Raw genomic sequence first — 17,058 nt, forward strand, 5'->3', positions numbered from 1 at the left:
AACAATTTCGAGGGATTCCCCATCCTGCTAGATTTTTCCATAACATAGCTTGTGGAACAGAGTCAAACGCAGCTTTTACATCAAAAAAGCAAATATATAGGTTCTTCTTTTTTAAAACAGCACACTCCACCAGCAAGGTGAGGGTCAGTAGGTTAGTAATTGTAGATTGACCCTTGCAAAATCCTAATTTATATTAAATCCTGTGCCACTGACCATTCTTCCCAATCCTCTACTAAGCAAAAGGCAAAACCCTTCACCACAACATCAGTTAAAGCTATTAAACGGTAATTTGAAGGAATTTCTAATAAACCACTATTGTAAATTGGCTGGAGAATACTTCCTTGCCAGGACTTGGTAACGGTATCCATTAATAGGACCTCATTTTATAGGAGAGTCAAAACCTCGGCCCACACGTTAGGGTTGGCTTGAAAAAGACCATTTGGGCCCAGAACTACAGTGCTTTCAGAACCAGAAGTAGCCACAAAAGATATGTGTAATCTAGATGCACATTACACATAGATGTCCAGAATAATATTAAATCACTCTTTTCTTCTAGCTATTTTTATGTTTTTTTGTGTTTCGTGTTTTTGTTGCAACTCTGTTCTTAAAATATTTATGTACATATGTGTTTCCAAGTATGCACCAGAGCAATATCCTCTTCACCATGGACATCTCTTATTAAATATGAAAAAAGTGAAATTATGCTTTGTAAGAAAGAAAATGTACTTCTAATCACTGTGAGACCAGTAGAGAAAGGGTGCATCTAGGATCAATTAAACAAATATGCTGGTCCTAACTCATAAAGCGACCATGGAACATTTTCCAGGTGCATAAAGTGCAAATGGTTGTAAATATGGGTTCTTACTAATGAAATTAGACCCACGCCCTCCACCTAGGTGTGCAGCAGGATCACATGCATACATGCCCACATTTTGGAAGAGCTATGTGGGAGATTTAAAAATAATTTTAAAAAATCAGGAGAAGGTATTTCACCCATTGACTTCCGTTAAAGCAGAGGCAATTTCAGGTGGGAGACAGCCAAAATAAAGACATTTTTGGCTTCCAAAATCGGGAGTCTCCTACCTGAATTGCATTGCTTTTTCTTAGACCAGAGGCTGAATTGGGCGGAATCGGAGGGGCATGACATGCCCATACTTTTTTGATTTATGAAAAACTGTTACCCTAATTTTTGTAAAAAAAAAAGACAGTCGTCCCAGCATGGTTAATTCCGATAGTTTAAATGAGTTAGCTGAAGTGTCATTCAGTGAATCTCCTGTGCTGTGAAACCAAAGCCGGGTAGACAGCTAAACAAGCCTTCCTGCCAGGGTGCCTTGCCTGCTTGCCTGAAAGAAATGTAAATGTATGGATATAGTGCTTACTACCCCTAACTTGGTGTTTAGTGGACAGTTATGTCAAATAAACTGCATTACATACTGACTGGGTACTACTAAAATGTATATTTTAGCAGCACCCTTTTATCTTAAACCTTTTTGGACATTTTGTAGCAATCTATCTTATACTGTGAGTAATGAAAGTTTAAAATAATGGCTTACATTTTCTCAGTGCTTTCTGTTACAGACTGTGACCTCGTAGCACTAAAAATACACAAGACACTATTCTCCACTGCACCAACCAAGATTGAATTCTGTGGTTCTCTGGTTACACACAGACCTCGGCAAACATTAAGTACAAGCGATTTCATAGTGTACTATAGTGCATTTTACAATGAGTAACATTGTTTTTTATTTACTTTTCATCTAAACTGCACTTTATTTTAAATGTAGCTACCTGACAGAACAAAAAAAGCACAGAATATTTTTTTAGCCTCACCTTTGACACCGCCTCCACACAAACTGACCCCGCCCCTCCCCATTGCATGAGGCATCACAGTTCACATACTTTTTTTAATGCACTTAATAAGCAAGAAAAGATATTTAGCAAAACAACTGTTAATTCTTTTACAACACCAGGGTGTATGAAATAAAACAGGCTTGGAAATCAGTGTAAAAGAGCCCTGGGAAACACATACCATGAGAAATATGACCTATTTTATATTCAATAGCATCTGGCTTAGAGCGTGTGACTAAATTAAAGGCACATTGCCTCCTAAATCGCAAAAGTAAGACAGAAATGCAAGTAATTTTGAGAAAGTTACCTTTGTCGGTGTGGAGGAATCCTTTCAAATGGAGCCATTTTGAATTTTATATAAGCAGAATATTAAGTCAGAAGACGTTTCCACTTCAACATGATGATATAAAATTAGCAATGGACGGTTATGGATAGGTCCCGAGGGCAGCATAAAGTCAACAGGTCTGTTTCAGTGAAATGATTTATAAACGCAGCCTTCCCATGCCCTCTGTAGGAAGGGTTGGAGATCTCCCACAAACAGCCATTTAAAGTAACGCGAGCCCTCGACACGGAGACTAAATTTAGAGCGGTCTGCGCTGTACTTTGGGAGACTCCATGATCTGTAGACTTGTTTCCTTTTCTCTTTCTAATACTTTAACCTACTTTAGAAAAGGAATTGGACACAAGCAGTGCAGTATTAAGGATTTTTGGGGAGGGGGGGAAGACATATTTCAGGGGGCCATCTTCAGTGCAATTTTGAATGTATTGCCTCTTTTCATCGAACACTAGCTCTCCTGATGCCGAACAATATTGAATTCTATGTTTAACTTTTAGAAATAGAGACACACGTAACAGCCAAAGCTTAGACTGTTTGATTCTGACAGTCCACTACCAAAAGAAAGTTTGAACAGGCAATGATAAAGCCAGTTCTTTAGGAAGTAGGCGCTAGATTTGTATTCTCTTTCAGCTACAATATTTTACATGGAATTCAGTATCTAACCATCATGTTCGTCCCATTGTAGGAAAGGCACCATGAGAGTGTAGGAGGGTTCCTGAACTATTGCACATTATTACAAGAAGTCATAGGAAGATATCACTTGAAATGTAGTTAAATCATCAAATATTTGCACACACAAAGATAGCAGACTAACAAGAGTGAAAAAGTAAAAACAAGTCGACCTGCCGTTTCCAACTATGCATTCTGGATATGGACCAACATCACTATATCAATCCGGACCGCCCCATTTCTGTTCCAATTTAGGAAAGAATTCTAGACACGCCTCTTAAAAAAAAAAATTCTACATCATAATAGATTAACCATCCACTGCCAATTTCCTCTACTCTCACTCGTTGACTTTATGCTTGTCTGCTTGCTGCTATGCCTGAGTGCTTGCTGCCTTTTGGATAGGTTGGCGCAGTAGAAATTCCATATACATATATACATACCACCTTCACAATAGACATTCTCGTTTCAACAGTAAAAAGCAAAGAACTGCTATGAAGAATTTCACCATAAAAGCGGATATTTTTTCCTTAGTTTTCTTCTCCTGCTTTGTCTCTCCTCTCTCTGTGTGTGTACACTTCCCTGGCTCAGCAGTGGCCTCTCTGATGTGTAAGGCACTGGAAGGGAGACCGGAGACAGACAGAAAGATTAGGAGAACGGTACAGGGAGAAGGGAGGTATATAGACATGCCATGGGAAAGATGCAAGGGAAGAGGAAAAGGTGGGTTAGTCACAAAGGATGTATGAGGATTTGAGTGTAATATATGAGATGGCTGGGCAGCCTTACTATGTAAAACTGTCTTGGGTCGAGTCAGACTCCCTAGCAAAACCTTTATCTCAACCCTGGGTACGAGTGGCTTCGAGCAGCAAGGCTTAAAGAAAGGAACTAGTGTAAAGCATTTAAAGCACCAAACAACAAAATAACAAAGTCACACAACATGAAAGAAATCTGACACAAAGATGAAAAAAATCCACTCGAGGGTTCCGGACACATAGATTTTCAAAGGAAATATAAATCTCAGTACTTTTAAGCACAGCCACAAACAAGCATTATTGACCCTAAAGTTTGGAAACTTTTGAAAAGTTTGTAAGAGTTGTGTTCGGCTACCCCATCCTGACTAACATCCATGTGGCCAAATTCAAAGCAAGGCGAGCGCTCACAAACAGCCTTAATGCTTCATGTTTCAAGCGAAACACAACTCAGTTGACTTCCCAGTGTATTCTAAAATGTGTTCGTCTTATGCAAAGCTGCAGTTCCTTCATTGAAGCAAAGCTTCACAACTAATAATCTTATTTCATTATCATAGCTTGACAACTATTCAGTTCTTCCAAAGTTTTATTTTCTTACCCACAGTAACACATATGTCACTATCCATGAGCTGCACGGTGGAGCACAGCAGGCACAGAATAACAAACTTGCTTGAAGCATAACATTCAAAGACCAGTGTCGCCTTAACCGTTCATCAAGAGCATGTCACAGCAATGGTCATCCCTCAATAGTCCCACAAACTACTTTATGCAAAAACCTCCACGTGAGAGGTTGGGGTAGAGAGGTATATATTAAGAGAGAGTTGTGGTAGACGTATATAAAATAGAGAAAGTGGAGAGAGTCATAGGAAGTAGTTGAATAGAGAGGAGTTGCAGGTAGAGAGTGATAGAAGTAGAGAGAGGGTGCTTTAGCGAAGGTGACGTCAAGTGATGGGAGAAATATGAGACAGAAATATCCTTTTAAAGTGAACCAACTACCTGTGATCGCAGAGGTTAAGACTGGACACAATAAACATCTGTAAAATACATACCAAGCTGTCAGATTAAAAAAAAAATCTGTTTCTTTAATACACACTGCTATTACTTAAATTCTTCTGACTGTTCTGATCACATGAGCAGGGACCAGCCTGGTATGGTGGGGTCCCCGGACAATAGCCCACATATCATACGCATTAAATCTGCGCTGCACACAGGAAATTAATAACACTACTGGTGTTAAAGTTTGCATATATCTAGGTTTTTTAAAGTTATTATAAAAATAATTTGCTACAGAGCAAAATCTCCTCATTATAACAGACTTCAATATCCTGATGGTGAAAAGTCCGTAACTTTGAAAGGGAAGGGGCAAAGATTTTCTACTTGATGCCATCTTATGTCACACATTTCTGAACACCTACACTTCCTGTATTTTTATCTCACTTTTATGAGTCTTTTTTTTCCTTTTTCCCACTTGTATCGCTTTGCTATATTTTTCTTCCTCCTTTCTTCGCTTTTTTCTACCTTTCTTTCTCTTGCTCTGGGTCAAAATCTAATGATCGAAAATAAGTCCTGACTTGTGTGTGCTGGTGTGAAGTAGTTCTGTCATGCATGTAATTGTGTGTTTCAAGGTGTGCTTGATGCATGTATCATGCTATAGTTAATAGCGTTCCATCACTACCTACTATGACTATTCATCTACTTTATTTTGGACATTAGTTTATTTCTGTATGATTGTTGATTTAGGGCCAGATGTACGACCCTTTTTAGCATGCGCGAACAGGTTTGCGACCCGTTTGCGCATGCAAAATCTAATAGGGCCATGTACAATCCCTATTTCACCAGTCACATTTGTTTTGCGACTCGCTAAATAGGATTTGTGAGTCGCTATTAGGAAGGGGCATACCTTCCGAATAGCGAGTCAGAGGTCGATGTAAGAATTTTTTGTGACTGCAATTGCGGTTGCAAAGCAATCGCAATTCGCCGACCTCTTTAAGAGGGTGATACAGCACTCACAAATGGAAAGGGGTCCCCAGGGGACCCCTTCCCCTTTGCGAATGCAGGGGAAAATATTTTTTAGGGGCAGGCAGTGGTCCCAGGAACCACTACCTACCCTTAAAAAATTTTACGAAAACGTTTCATTTTTCTTTTTTTAAATAATGCAGCCCGTTTTCCTTTAAGGAAAACGGGCTGCATTTAAGAATTTAAAAAACAGCTTTATTTAAAAGCATTCCCAGACATGGAGGTCTGCTGAGCCCAGCAGGCCACCATACCTGGGAAGGCCAGCCATTCCCAATGGGGTCGCAAATTGCGAGTGCCTCTATAATATGCATGAGGCATGCAATTTGCGACCCCATTAGAAATCGCTAACAGTGTCTCAGACACTGTTGTACATGGCATTTAGCGACTCACAAATTGCGACTCGCAATTGAGCGCAATTTGGGAGTCGCTAAATGACATGGTCGTACATCTGGCCCTTAGAGTCTGAAGTTCCGATTGTTAAGTCACTGTGCAGTGCAAAGCGTGCATCTCTTCCCTCCTATATGCCCATGTCCACCCTCTACCCTTTTATTCTGGTACACCACATAGTGTGTTGGGACTCCTCAAGCCCACCCCACACCTCAATTTATATTAGCTAATAAATGCCCCTGATTGCAACTCAAGTTTTGAGCAGTTGCTTGAAAGAATCCTTCAAAGAGATTACAGGAATCGGTTACTTCAGTGCCAAATACCTTACAATTGAGGACTCTGAGAAAGGGTAAACCAGTCCTCTATCCAGATGGTGGCCTAACACGCAGGTATCCATTCAATGGACCCATTAACCTGTATCATTATATTTATGTAACAAAGGGCCTCATGTACTAAGAATTGATCTGGCAAAAGTGGTTGCAAATTGCGCAGCGACTTTTACCGATACAATTCTGGTTTTGGGAGCCTACCTATGTATTAATAGATTGATTTACAAAATCACCATTTGTAGTGGGTCATTAATATTCATGAAGTAAGCCACAAATTGAGACCCTCGACAATTGGACACAATTACAGTCTTAAGTAAAACAATCTTTTTTTTAATGCAGCCTAAAAGGAAAACGGTATGTTGTTAAAAAAAATGGAAACTTTTCCAAACATTTTTTTAAGAGCAGGCAGTGGTTCATGGCTGCATTGCTCCTAAAACATGTTTTTGTCCACTTTCGCAAACGGGAAGGGGCCTCTGGGGACCAATTTGTGAATGGGCTACCACTTCCATTGATGCAGTGGTAAATAGGAGTATATCTTTGTGACTGTATTTCAGTCCAAAACATAAGTACTTATCATAAGTAATCTGTGTTTGGAAGGGGCGCCCTTAACATGCCCCTTCCAAATACTGATTTATAATGGTTTCTTAACTCATTGAACAATGCGAAAAACCTTTTCCAAATCCGTAAATGGGCTTATTTCAAGTCAAAAAGGGTTTTGGCATTCACAACCCTCTAATTTAATGAATAAGAGGGTTTGGGAATGCTAAAACCCTTAGTATATAAAGCCCAAACTTTCTCTAACCTCACTACAAGTAATTCATATTTAGGGATGTCACTAATAGGCTCAGCAAAACTATTAGGGACACAAAGGAAAGTTAACTACTCTAAACACCCAATCTCTCGTGTGTGCAAATGTTTTATTTTTATTTTTTATAGCGCACAATTTAAACCTTTAGGTGTGAGCATGTTTCACAGTGAGCAGGAGAGAATAAAGGAGTGAGTGGTGTTGAAAGCAAAGATTAAGAAGATTGACAAGTTACTTGTACAACTGTTGTGTAAAGAGAGGTGCTTTTCATATTAAGTAGAAAGGTTAGGCTTAGTGTTCCAGAGGGAGAGAGTCACGCCAGTGAACACTTGTTTTGCAGCTAATCAAGTAATAATAGCTGGTCTCATGTCCAAGAGTGTCTTTGCTCCTTAACACCCGAGATTTTTGAAGAGGAATGCTGATATTTAGGTATTTGTTGAGGAAGTCTCTGAAACGGATGCATGCCATCTTGAATTTGATTCTCACTTTGAGGGAACCACTGTTAAAATGATGACCATAGATATAGACAGTGACTAAATGGTGTCTCTATGGAACAAGTGTTAAGAGGATTCCAGTAAATGAAACATAGGCAGTACAGACTGAGAACAAGTGCCAATCAATATATTATGAAGACACCCATATGAAACAAAGACTTGGGAGACGCAGGGACAGCAAAACAGAAGATGTAACATAATAAGCACAAAATATAAACTTTGTAACTGGAAGCAGACAGCACTATAAATCCAGGGACATTTTAAGGATTTTGGGGGCCTTGGGCCAAGCATATTTTGGGGGCCTCTGTTCAGAACAGTTTTGAATTTATGATCCAATTTCAGCTCTTTCATGCCTTCTTTGGCCAGGCCATTGACAGTGCACTTGCACACTTGTCCAAATCCTAAATGTCTTTTCATCTAATATTCAGGGATAGTGATGTGTGTTTTCAATATTGTAACACAGCAGATGACCACTAAATTTACTGAGAATAATCTCGGTGACACCTTCCCATTTCTCATATGTGAGGTCCTGTTTTGATCTATATTATTTTCTTTTATGGATGTTGCATGTAACAAACATTTCACTGTAACATGCACATCACCCACATTAAGAATAAATTAAAGGAAAACGGTATTTAGAACAATCTGTTTAAGAATTATTCAAGGTCATCAGGGCAAGACTTTGTGCAGAACAGAGCTGGTTCTATTGGGGGGGGGGGCCTGAAAGGTGGGGCCTGGGCCTGAGCCCGCTTTGCCCATTCCTTAAAAGGTCTCCGTATAGATCAAGCTCGGAATCTAGCCAGAATCAGAGTCCTCAGGGCCATGACTTCGGAAGAGACCCAGCAGCAGCAGGAACTGAAAACACAATCTCTACATTCCACATGGAACTTGAATACACAGAAAACCCCAAAGGCGACCCCTTTTCTTCTCATGAACAACCTGAGAATACAAGGAGTTCTACTAAACAACCAAAACAGGAAACACAGTAACGGAGAACAGATAAACTTCTTAAACCAACAACCACATGTAAAGAAAATAAACTTCAGTTGATTTGAGGCATTTTATGCTGGAACCCCAACGGGAAGGTACTCATAAGTTAAACAATACCAACATGTGAATGAGTAAAATTCCAAGCTTACACCAACACACTGTCAAAAAGATTGAACCATGTCAAAAGAGAAGAGCAATTAATAGCATAACAGCAGGCCTAAGTCAAGTAATGGAAAAGTATGAGGTCACACATGCCCACCGCGAACAATAAGGATCAACAGAGGAATGCAGGCAAGAAAGAAACAAGGTCCAATGGTGAACGGCTCACAAGCAAAAGTCAAAGTCACAAACACAAACAAAGGCACGAATATATATGTGCTTTATCTGGGAGTATGCCAGATCAATGCAAAGGGATCTGAAAACATGCTACATGAATGGAGCAATCCTAACAGAAATACACGTAGGAAAAAAAACATGGGGGTTACACCGTGCGTTGTGCATGCGTGCACATACACACTTGAAAAAACTTGAGAAAACTTCTAAATGGGCGCCTGTTGATGGCGCGACAGGCGCCAAAACATAACAAGCATTTACTATGCAAATTGGTCTTGCATTTGCTTGAGTTAGAGGTATTGGCGTTGCAAATTATAATATCTTTAATTTATGTTTTATGAGTGTATGAACGTGGTGTGTAGTGGAATCATGTGGATTGGATTGGAATTGCAAGTTGTGGAATAGTGTGGCGTTGAATATTATGGTGAGGAGAGGATTTGTGTACTGGAATTATGTGGCAAGGTGTGCATTGGAATTATGTGGATAGCATGTATGTGATATTGAGTGGGATTATATGGAGTGGGATTGTGTGTTATGGAGTGCAATTATGTGGAATGGTATTTTGTGGAGTGGTATGTAGTAGAGTTTAATTAAGTGGTGTGCTGTTGAATTTTGTGGCATGATGTGGAATTCTGTGGTGTGGATTGGATGTATGTGGTGTGTTGTGCAATTGAGTTGAATTGAATTTTGTGGTTTGGTGTCGAATTATGTGGTGTGGATTTGAAATGTGTGGAGTTGAATTGTGCGGCATGGAACAGTGTGGATAACTTTGCGTTCTGTTGATGAAAGAAAACTAATCTGTAGGAGTTAAACTCCAGATTTGTGTTTTACGGTGTTGGAAAAAAAAGATCATACAGGGAAAATGTATCAGTCTATAATATCCATTACAGAAACAATAATATTAAATGACAAATAGGTATACTGTTAGTTTTTTCCCCATGTAAAAATGCCTATTGCACTGCATAAATTAAATACGCTGGACTGCTCCTTAAAATCAATTCCCGGTCAGTAGGCTCTTAAAAAACAGAAGACAGTCATTGAAGGGTTAACCCACACTGGTAGGGGAGTGCATGATGAGCCTGCCCTCAGGTCTCAGAGGACTGGCTGCAGTGGAGGGAAGCTTGCAGGGGAGTCTGCTCTGGGGGAAGATTTGCAGGGGTGTCTGCTCTAGGGGGAGGCTTGCAGGGGTGTCTGCTCTGGGGGAAGGCTTGCAGGGGTGTCTGCTCTGGGAGAAGGCTTCCAGGGGAGTCTGCTCTGGGAGAAGACTTCCTGGGGTGTCTGCTCTGGGGGAAGGCTTGCAGGGGAGTCTGCTCTGTGCGAACGGAGGGAGTACACATGAGGCAACGAGGAGGGGCAGAGAAGGATGCCTAATCTGGAATCAAACCAGGAGGCATATCAGCTCCCAAACCAGGTGACGAGAGCTCAGAAAGACGCCCGCCCCGGAGGGAGCAGGGTAGAAATGTCTGCTCTGGATGAGTTGGATGGAACAAGTGCAAATGTCAGCTCTAGGAGTAATGGCAAGCGCCCCCTAGCTCCATTGCTGCTCACACAAAGCAGGGGCTGGTATGGTGGTCTCCCGTAGCCTGTACTGGATCAGAAACGCTAAAATACACCATGATGTCATGGGGAGCCTGGCCCGCCCCTGCATGAAGTGTGAGCCCCTACTGAACAAAATGTCCTTCTGTCTCATTTCATTTACACTTTTTTTTTTAGTACCTGGAAACTTCGAAGTTCTGGTATAGTAACAAATGCGACATTAAGCAAATATAAAACAGGATGTATTACCTTTAAACATCAATGAAAATGCTATGGTGGTGACATATAAAATGCGGTATAAATATTAGTAGAAACGTGACAGTTGGTGGTGGGTGGAGGTGTGTCGTAAGCAGGAGATAATATGATCTGGGCGGGTGCACCCGGATATTGGAAGTGCAACTCCTCAAAGGGGGAGAGGGGGGCTTCCTTTTATTTTAACTGCTGCCGAACTGCTTTAGAAACCATATTGCGCCTCGGTGCCTACAAAGGACGAACTTACATTAGTTGCAGACGAACTGTAACTAATGTCGTTTGCAAACATTCACGGATTGCCTTGTCGAGTTGGGTGTGAACAGTGTGACACAATGTGCGTAGGTAGAAGCGAACAGGGAGTTCTCTGGACATTGGGCCGCATGGAAACAAGGTGCAGTCTTGATGACTGTAGAAATTAAAAGCTGGGTTTATTTTATAATCAGATGCTCCCGCCGGAACGTGGATATGTTGAGTTGCTTGCTGTATTCCGATACCTAATTATTGTGCGTGGGTTCCTACAAAGCAGCCAAAGAAAACCTCACCTGAAACACAGCACCTCTCAGGAGCAAAATGTTTCAATGCCCCAGGGAGTTCTGTTTACCAAGAGTGGATGTCAGCGGTAAATAAAAATGCATCTTTGTTTTTAGCAGAGAGCACCAGTGTCAGCAAAGGAGTTGCGCATAGCTCATGACTTGACTTTTCGCTTCTTTGATACCACCGGCTTCTGGAGTCCTGGCGGAGCTGGGAGATGGGAGGCGGGGGAGGGGCGCTGATAGTGGGGCTCAGTGCAAGGGTGGGGAATGAGCTCATCATGATTTTGAATTGCTGGACCGCACTGGGCTGTAGCATTGCCTGGTATGGGCAGGGCCTCTCTATGGTGCATGTCCCCTTTTAAAAAACATAATTATTAAAAAAGAAAGTAAAAGCGCTGCTTGCTGATACAATCCCCACACTGGGCTGCAGCATTGACAGGTACGGGCAGGCCTCTCAATCATGCGTTTCCCCACTTTTTTTAAAACACCATTATTATAAAAAAGTAAAAGTGCTGTTTGCTGATACAATAGTGAAAGATAAAACGTGAAAAGATAAACCGCGGTATATTCCCTTTAAAAGATCCACAACATGCAGCCCTATGAGATGCAGATAGCAGAGTTCCCTTTAAAACATGATCTTATTATTTAAAATTTCAAAGCGCTATTTCCGGATACCATGCTAAAAGAGAAACGCAGTATATTCCCATTAAAACATAAGCAAAGATGCGGCAAAAGTGAGATGTCAATAGCGAAATTCGCTTTGCAGAGTTTGATAGTCCAAGACCTCCACCATTATTCTTCAGCGGCCGGCTGGTACCACCGTGGATGCTCACCAATCACAGAGCGAGTAACGAATAGAAAACAAAAAGCTTGCCAGAGGGTATGTGGACCTTCAGCACAATAGGCAGACCGCAAGGAAGTGACCGAGCCCAGGAAAATTTGCAGGGCGGGCTGGTAGCACAGAGAACGAACCGAGCACAGCAGTGGGGCAAGGGTGTTGTAAATTGGACTAACATAGCATGATTTACAGCCCTGTTTACAGAAACAGCGTTGCAGCAAAGCTAAGCTCAGAGCAAGAATCATCTGCAAATGAAAAGTGAAGCTTTGCCAAACACAAGCAGGAAACCAAACAAATAAAAATCCCCCAAAGAACAGGTAAACACGACAAAGCGTAATGATACTGTAGTTAGTCCCTGCTCCTGAGAGGAATGAAAGAGAAAAGGAGGGACAAAGAGGCACAACTGACCACTAGCAAGCAAGGATTTTTAACGGACACTGCAAAAAACAAATCAAAAGCAAGGGGGTGGCTTTAAGCCCACAAGAGGAGTATACTAAAGTACGCTTATGCTCAACCTAAAAACATTAAAAATGAAGTTGGAAAGTGGAGGCGGTGCCAAGTAAAGTGTCAGGCAAGGACATTGCAGAGGGAAGTGGAATATATAAAAAAACAACGAGCTGTATGGGTAGGGATAGGACACTGATGAGCAAGCAGCCTGAAGGGGGTTTAAGCAATACAGAGAGTAAAAGGTGTGGGAGGAAATTAGAGGGAAAAGCAATGATAGATGAGGAAAACATTTTCCCATTAGTTTAGTTTGTAGATTTATATAGCACAGCTTATCACCCATGAGGGTATACAGGCACTGTCCATGGGCTTGGGGAGAGTAGGTGATTTGCCCATAACAAAAGGATGTTGCCCTGAAACTCGAACCTAGAGCCCAAGCTCCCGAATCCACAGCTCTGGCTCAATCCGTTGATAATATCTTTGTGACCGAAACATGGTTTCATGAGGCAACCAGCCCAGATCGGGCATTGGCGATTCCTAAAGGATACTAGATTGCGAGAGTTGATTGCAATAATGAAAAAGGTTGTGTACTAGAAATTGCGTACAGGGAGGCGTTTTCCTGTTCCACAGACTCTATTGCCGTAGAACATAGGTATTGACTCTAATACTAATTGGCCAGGAATACTGCTGTTTTAGCTTCATGAACCACGCATTAATTTTGCGATTAGTTTAGGGTGCTTAGTAGAACCTTTGTTAAGGAAACCCCACTTTGTGGTTTTGGGAGATTTTAATCTTCATTTTGATTAGACAGTGGATAAAGCAGTGTCTGTGGTCCTTGAAACACTGAAAGGTTTTGGTTTCAATCACTTAGTATAAGGGCCCACTCATTCTGTGGGACATGCTCTGAATGCTATTTTTACTAATTGCCCTCAGATAGATTTCAGAGTAGTGAGACCAATACTTTGTTCGGATCACAGGATGGTCATTTTTGGCCTAGATTTTCAGAAATAAAAAATAAGCATAGGCTAAAGGAGAAAGAGAAATGTTCAAGGGCTCGGAAAAAGTTTAATAGTGACAATTTAAGGAAAGCATTAGGGAAAACAATGATAACATGCCCAAAAGAGGTGGAGGAAGCAGAAATAACATAACAGATGACTGAATGTGGCATTAGATTTGGTTACATTAAGGAAAAAGATGAAAAATAAGCGAGCAGCCACATCTGCCCCCTGGGTTTTTGGAAAAACTGCAGCGCCTAAAATAGGACTGTCGCAGACAAGAAAAAGTGTGGAGGAAAGAATATAGGCAGGAGGAAAAGGAGAAATATGAGAAGCTGTTCTAGAAATATGAATGTTCAATTAAAGAGGAAATGGGTATCTATTTTACACAAAACAGATATGCAAAAATCTTGCCATGGAACTCTTTCTGTAGTTAAATTACTTTTGAATCAAGATAATTCTCCCTATAATTGGTTTGCACAGGAAATCTGAGATAAATTGGCACATTTTTTTCAATAAAAAATTTGCCACATCTAAATAAATTTCCAGTTCTAACTAAAAGAGATAGGAAAAAGATCAGGAGGCAGCACAGCCATCAGACGCTGTCACAATATAAGAAAAACATTAATCTCTAACAGAGCACAAATTTCAAACCTCTTTGGCACAATTTAATCAGGCTCACCATTGGATCCTTTGCCTCCTCAAGTGATTCCTAAAACATTAACACCTATATCTGATTTGATTATTGAATAAGGCACTTTTCCAAGTGTTTGGAAAAGTTCTAAAATAATTCCACTCATTAAAAATCAGTCTGCTAATCCAAGGTAACTAAAGAATTATTGCCCAGATTCGATGTTACCATTTCCAGCTAAAATATTAGAGAAGACTTTGAATTCTGAATTAACTACACTGCTGGATAAGTATGAAATATTGGATAAGCACAATCTGGTTTCAGGAGTGGACACAGCACAGAGTCGGCTTTAATTGCTGCCACAGATTAAATCAGGTGGAGAGTAGATAAGGAAAGTTCTGCTGTACTTATACTACTTGATTTGTAAGTGGCGTTTGAGACAGTTAACCCCTTCATGCTAGTCTCCCATCTGGCCCAGTTAGGGATTAAAGTTAAAGCGCTACAGCTAGTGAACTCATTTCTCACACATAAAATGTCAGACGGTGGTCTTCAGCCAATCCTTTCCTCTGTTGCGGGGTACCACAAGGTTCCTCATTAAGCCAACTTTACTTCATCTTTATGTGTCTTCAAGAGCCACTATAATTAGATCCTTTGGTCACGATCTCAGAGGACGTTCAGTCAACAGCCTTGAACTTTCAAGACTGTATGAGAGGGGTTATTGAGGGGATGTAGAGAAACGGCCTCAAATTAAATGCAGAGAAGACAGAGGTCCTCATCTTTGGTAAACAGCAGAATATACGTTTGTCAGCCTGGTGGCCTGAGGAATTCGACTTGCCCCAGTCCCAGCTAAAGTGGCTAAGAACTTGGGGATCATTTTTTGATAACTTGTTAGACTTTTACTTAGCAACTGAGTTCTGTTATCTCTGCTTGCACCCTCATTTTAAAAATGCTTAGGAAAATCTTCCCCTCTATTCCACAAAAGTGCTGCAAGGCGGTGGTGTCTGCTTTAATTTTATACAGGTTGGATTTATTGCTCTGCCATGTACTTGAGTATGAACTCTACTGAGATGAAGAGACTGCAATTAATTGAAAATGCAGCAGCCCGCCTGATTTTAAACATACCTAAACGTCATTCGGTAGCCATCGAATTAGATAATCTGCATTGGTTGCCAGTAAGGAAAGGGGCAATATTTAAATCCTAAAATCCTAAAAGGGACATTGAGATTAACGGCCAGAAAAGAGGTGGTAGTACAGTGAGCGAGAAGATGCCACTGGGTGGACATGGGGGGGGGGGCTGGTGGGGGGGGGGCGATCTCTTAGTTATGTTGCAGCAAAACACTTTGGAGCTCTTCACCTCAAGATATACGGGATCTGGACAGCCAACTGTCCTTTAGGACAAGATTGAACACACAGTTGTTCAAGTGTAGAGTATAAAAATGGATGGCTGCTGCAGGGGTTTTGGTTTTCTTTTGTGGCCGCCCGAAGAAGTTTCTTGTTATCGAGCAATATATAAACTGTATACTATTAGTATATTTTACTGTGCCTGTTTAGCACCAGCCTTATGTTGGTAGTAACCATTAATGGCATTTGAGGAGCTTCATTGAGTATTACCGCAACCTTGCGAGAATGGTAGATTCACGCATCACTTATTTTTGCACCACATTAAATAAAAGCCACAAGCAAAAAGTTATACATTGGATTCCTCGTGTACCTTATGGGTTAGACAAAACTTACAAGTAACAGTGTTAACAATATTTGTACCAGATGGAAGTTTAGTCATGGCAGATAATCAGACCATTCAGTTTCCAAAATGTAATCCTTTTCAAATCAAAGACTTGCGCTTCTGTCTATTGACGAAAAACCAGAAACAAGGAAACAACAAAAATAACTGGCGCTGGCATACACTATTTAGGCCCATAAACTAACGGACCCAGGGGGAAAAGGACTTTCTGTGTGGGAAAAATGCCGGCAACGAAGAGCTATGTGAATCATTTTACAAGTGTAGCTTAATAAAGACAGTGAGAAAAAAACATAATGCAAACAAAAGAGCTCACTATTCCCTACATCTACAGAAATAGCTACTATTTAACAACCGGAAACCATTATACGTTACTAATTTTATTGACAAAGTATTTTTTACAGATGGACAAAATTTGAAAAACAATGCTTTGTGTTAGAGACACAAATCCTTATCATGAAAACAGGACTCCGGAGATGCTAATGTGTGACGAGAACATTAGTGCACATTTGCTGCGTGGCATTATTTTGGTGGTGATGTGTTCGGTTATATTGTACCGCAATTGGTGTGAACTATTTTGACTGTTCTGCTGTGATGCACTCTTATGTTTTAATTGTAATGTTGCGTTGTTTTGTGTACGTAATTGCATTGTCTTTTGTTGTTTACTTTAGATATGTAAAAAAAAAAATGATGTAATGTTCTACATAGTCCGAACTTTTCACATTTTGCTGGACCCTACATTTTTACTGGTTTTAGAACTCTACACACTATATCCCTGCTAACCAGTAGCAAAATGCCTGTCCTCTCCCTTTAACCATGGTTAGATTAGCTTGTTACTTATGAGCACATTTAACTTGCTTGTAAGTCCCTATCTTCTGGTGTGCACCAAGGACTTGAAAGATAAATGCCACTTGTGGCTGCAGCACCTATTGTTCCATCCTCTACAGTGCCAATGCAAACATGAGAAGAGTAGAGTGGTGTAGAGTTGAGTTGAGTTCTATAGTGTGTTATGGAGTGGTGTGTAGTGTTTTGCAGTGTAATGTAGGGAGTAGAGTGTCATATAGTGAAAGGGTGCAGAGGAGTAGATTGTTAGAGTGGAGTCGAGTTTTGTGGAGTGCTATAGTGTGTTGCGGAGTG

General features: G+C 40.7%; 1 protein-coding gene across 1 annotated transcript in view; it reads right to left on the bottom strand.

Annotated features, from left to right (window-relative positions):
• The window catches only part of LOC146797710 (plasma membrane calcium-transporting ATPase 2-like), a 2,176,758-nt gene extending 2,174,464 nt beyond the window's left edge, over window positions 1-2,294 (bottom strand). The window contains exon 1 of the mRNA XM_085624877.1: window positions 2,156-2,294. The gene's annotated coding sequence lies outside the window, so the exon portion shown is untranslated. The remainder of the gene's footprint in view (window positions 1-2,155) is intronic.
• Window positions 2,295-17,058: the final 14,764 nt, after the last annotated feature.

This window comes from Triturus cristatus, chromosome 9 (assembly GCF_964204655.1).
Source record: "Triturus cristatus chromosome 9, aTriCri1.1, whole genome shotgun sequence".
Taxonomy (NCBI): domain Eukaryota; kingdom Metazoa; phylum Chordata; class Amphibia; order Caudata; family Salamandridae; genus Triturus; species Triturus cristatus.